Source organism: Babylonia areolata, chromosome 15 (genome assembly GCF_041734735.1).
Source record: "Babylonia areolata isolate BAREFJ2019XMU chromosome 15, ASM4173473v1, whole genome shotgun sequence".
Taxonomy (NCBI): Eukaryota; Metazoa; Mollusca; class Gastropoda; order Neogastropoda; family Buccinidae; genus Babylonia; species Babylonia areolata.
In genome coordinates, this window is record NC_134890.1 from 17,297,996 (window position 1) to 17,302,995 (window position 5,000).

The following is a 5,000-nucleotide window of genomic DNA, read 5'->3' on the forward strand; positions in this document are numbered from 1 at the left end:
ACAAGACACGACAAGACAAGACGATGCAAGACAAAGCAGGGCAGAGCAGAACAATGCATGACAAGGCAAGGCAAGGCAAGGCAAGCTCAAGGCAAGTCAATGCAGGTCGAGGCAATGCTAGACAAGGCAAGACATAGCAAGACAAGGCAAGTCGAGGCAAAGCAGGACACGGTAAGGTGACGCTGGGGAAAACAGGGCAAGTTTGGGCAAGGCAGGCCAAGCAAGGCAAGATAAGGCACAACCGCAAGGGCAAGTCAAGGCAAAGCAAGGCAAGACAAGGCAAGTCAAGTCAAGAGAAGGCAAGGCAGGTCAAAGCAGGGCAAGACAAAGCAAGGCAAGACAAGGGAATGCAAGACAAATCAAGACAAGGAGAAGAAGTCACTTTAAACAAATACTTTAAGACACACATACAGATACACCACGCTGCTTTCACACACACACACACACACACACACACACACACACACACACACACACACACACACACACACACACAACACACGCACACTACACACGTGATTTGCCAGATACATCCTAAGTGATTCATTGCACATGACAACAACATCAACGCTAGCAAAGTGAACAAGAAAAATAGGATCCTCCCTCATCTCGAAGCTGCGCAAGATTATACTCTCTGTCTCTCTGTGCCTCACGTATATTTTCATTTCACTCGGGTCATCACTTATTTTCGCACTTCCTTTCTCTCTCACTTCCTCTTTCTCTCTGTACCTGTTTCTGTGTCACGTGATCCATCAACCAAAAAAATTCGAAGTCTATCAATGTGCACTGATTCTGACTTGAGAAAAAAAAAAAAGAGAAAAAAAAAGGAGCTGGGTACTACTACTACTACTACTACTACAACAGCAACTACTACTACTACTACAACTTTGACCACTAATAAAGCTTCTAATCATCATCATCATCATCATCATCATCATACACACTGCCGCTCACACTTCCCAGACTAGACATCAAGTATCACAATAAACACACACACACACACACACACACACACACACACACACACACACACACACACACACACAGATATATATATATATATATATATATATATATATATATATATATATATATATATATATATATATAGATATATATATATATATATATATATATATACAGAGAGAGAGAGAGAGAGAGAGAGAGAGAGAGAGAGAGAGAGAGAGAGAGAGAGAGAGAGAGACAGCGAGATAGCTAAAAAAAAAAAAAATAAACGCGGGCGAGTTATGTGAGACGTGCTGAGATGGTTTTATAGTTAGAGAGATGGAGAGAGGAAAAGAGGAGAAGCAGGAGGAAGGAAGGAAGGAAGGCAGGAAGATTGGGAGAGATGTGTGTATGAAGGGGAAGACAAAGACGTTGAGCGAAACAAACACATATAACTCTGTCTCTGTCTCTCTCTCTCCTCTCTCTCTCTCTCTCTCTCTCTCTCTCTCACACACACACACACACACACACACACACACACACACACACACACACACACACACACACACACACACACACACACACAGATAGATGTATGTATCTTTTCTTCCCCCCCCCCCCCCCCCATCTATGTTTCTCCTCTTTTTTTCTTTTCTTTCTTATCTATATTTATATTTAGTTTTTTTTTTGTTTTTTGTTTTTTTTTTTGGTTTGTTTTTGTTTTTTTATTATCTGGATGGCTTGATGTAAAAAAAAGCAGTTGTTGCTTATTCAATTACCACCTTGAAATAAAAATGTTGACTTGACACATACACATACACTCAAGCAGAGAGAGAGAGAGGGGGGGGGGGGAGTGGGAGAAAGAGACAGAGAGAGAAGGAGAAGAAAAGGAAGAAGAAGAAGAACATGAAGAAGAACAAGATCAAGAAGTTCCAGAGGCAATGAGCGCTGGAGTTAGACAGCTGGACAATGAGATACAGAGGCAGAGTTAGACAGTTGAACCATGAGATACAGAGTCATACTTAGACAGTTGAACCATGAGATACAGAGGCAGAGATAGACACTTGGACAATGAGATACAGAGGCAGAGATGCACACTTGGACAATGATATACACAGGCAGAGTTAGACAGTTGAACAATGAGATGCAGAGGCAGAGTTAGACAGCTGGACAATGAGATACAGAGGCAGAGATATACACTTATACAATGAGATACACAGGCAGACTTAGTTGAACAATAAGATACAGAGGCAGAGATAGACAGTTGTCAATGAGATACACAGGCAGAGTTAGACAGTTGAACAATGAGATACACAGGCAGACTTAGACAGCTGGACAATGAGATACAGAGGCTGACTTATACAGTTGAACCATGAAATACAGAGGCATAGTTAGACAGTTGGACAATGAGATACAGAGGCAGAGATAGACACTTGGACAATGAGATACACAGGCAGACTTAGACAGTTGGACAATGTGATACAGAGGCTGACTTATACAGTTGAACCATGAAATACAGAGGCATAGTTAGACAGTTGGACAATGAGATACAGAGGCAAAGTTAAACAGTTGGATAATGAGATGCAGAGGCAGAGATAGACACTTGGACAATGAGATACAGAGGCAGAGATAGACTCTTGGACAATGAGATACACAGGCAGACCTAGACAGTTGGACAATGAGATACAGAGGCAGACTTAGACAGTTGGACAATGTGATACAGAGGCTGACTTATACAGTTGAACCATGAGATACAGAGGCAGAGATAGACACTTGGACAATGAGATACAGAGGCAGAGATACACACTTGGACAATGAGATACACAGGCAGACTTAGACAGTTGGACAATGAGATACAGAGGCAGACTTAGACAGTTGGACAATGTGATACAGGCTGACTTATACAGTTGAACCATGAGATACAGAGGCATAGTTAGACAGTTGGACAATGAGATACAGAGGCAAAGTTAAACAGTTGGATAATGAGATACAGAGGCAGAGATAGACACTTGGACAATGAGATACAGAGGCAGAAATAGACACTTGGACAATGAGATACACAGGCAGACCTAGACAGTTGGACAATGAGATACAGAGGCAGACATAGACACTTGAACAATGATATACACAGGCAGAGTTAGACAGTTGAACAATGAGATGCAGAGGCAGAGTTAGACAGCTGGACAATGAGATACAGAGGCAGAGATATACACTTATACAATGAGATAGAGGCAGGATTAGACAGTTGAACAATGAGATGCATAGGCATAGTTAGGTAGTTGGACAGTGAGATACAGGGGCAGACCTAGACAGTTGAACCATGAGATACATAGGCAGAGACAGATACTTAGACAATGAGATACGTAGACAAGATTAGACAGTTGGACAATGAGATACAGAGGCATAGTTAGACATTTGGACAATGAGATATAGAGGCATAGTTAGACATTTGGACAATGAGATATAGAGGCAGAGTTAAACAGTTGGACAATGAGATACAGAGGCAGAGATAGACACTTAGACAACGAGATACAGAGGCAGAATTAGACAGTTGGACAATGAGATACAGAGGCAGAGTTAGACAGTTGGACATTGAGATACAAAGGCAGAACTAGACAGTTGGACAATGAGATACAGAGGCAGAATTAGACAGTTGGAAAGTGAGTTACAGAGGTAGAACAGACCGTTGTACAATGAGATACAAAGACAGAACTAGACTGTTGTACGGTGAGATACAGAGGCAGAACTAGATAGTTGGACAATGAGATACATAGGCAGAGTTTGTTTCAGTTCGTCTCACAGGGACAGGGACTGTTGTCCAATAAACTAGAAGCACTGACTCATCACCTCTATTTTTTTCTCTAAGCAGACGAATGCAGGAAGAAGATTAACTCTCTCCATACGAACGGCGAAAGAGACGACGTTAACAGCGTTTCACGCCAATTACCATCATCAAAATATTGCAAGCGGAAGACTCTTATACTGAAGAGGTGAATGTCGACAAAGAATACCACCATTCTGACGACGGAAGCTAAAGGTTGGGTCATTCAGACACCCACTGGACATCTGAAGGGTCTGTGTAGAGGAGAAGTGAGGACTGGCCGTACTGAGTGAGTTAACAGCTCAGAGAAGCGACAAGCAGGACAGAGAAGGTGACGTCAACTTCCTGCCGAGACCATCAGGACACTGCAGTCCGCTGAGTGGTCTTCCCTGTTGTCACGGAATGTTGACTGTAGTCATGGAGGGAGGGAGAAAGGTAAAGAGAGAGAGAGAGAGAGGGAGGGAGGGAGGGAGAGAGAGAGGAAAGGAGACGGACAGACAAACAGTCGAACAGACAGACAGGCAGGCAGACTGACAAACAAACAGGCGCAGACAAGGAGTGTGAGAGAATGTGTGAGAGACAGAGACTTTATGGAGACAGAGACAAACAGGAGTGTAAGTCATAAAGAACGTATGTCATCGTAGCTTCGAATGGCAGGTTTCAGGATCGTTTTCTCGTCTGCCCGAGTTCGTGCAAATCTTCTAGGGAATAACAAAGTCAAACAAAGTGACAGACAGCATTTCAATCGCTTTTTTTTCTTCCTTTTAAGAGCTAGACGGGGAAGAATAAAAATAGATGACCACTTCTCAGACGACTCTGCAATGCCTCGAGAGTCTTTAGATGCTGACGTGAACTTCCTGCTGAGACTACGCACTATTTTTTTTTTTCTTCTGTGAGTTCCAAAGAGTGACCTCCAGTTGTCACGGAATCGGTACCAGTGGCGACCTGTCAGGGGAGGGGGTGAGGGGTGGGAGTGTTGGCCCCTAACGCGTAATGAAGAGTGGCGTGGGTGAGGGTGGTCAATGATGCTGAGTGGTGGTTGGTCGGTGGTTAAGGGGTGGGGGCGGGGGCGGGGGCGGGGGGGAGGGGGTTGGTAGCGAGGGTGGTGGTTTAGGAGTGTGAGGTGTTGGGAGGGTGGGGGGGCTGAGGATATGGTTGAGGAATGGTAGAGGATGGGAGGAAAGAGTGAAGAACGAGAGCAGGGAGGAGGGGGTTGAAAGAGACAGACAGACAG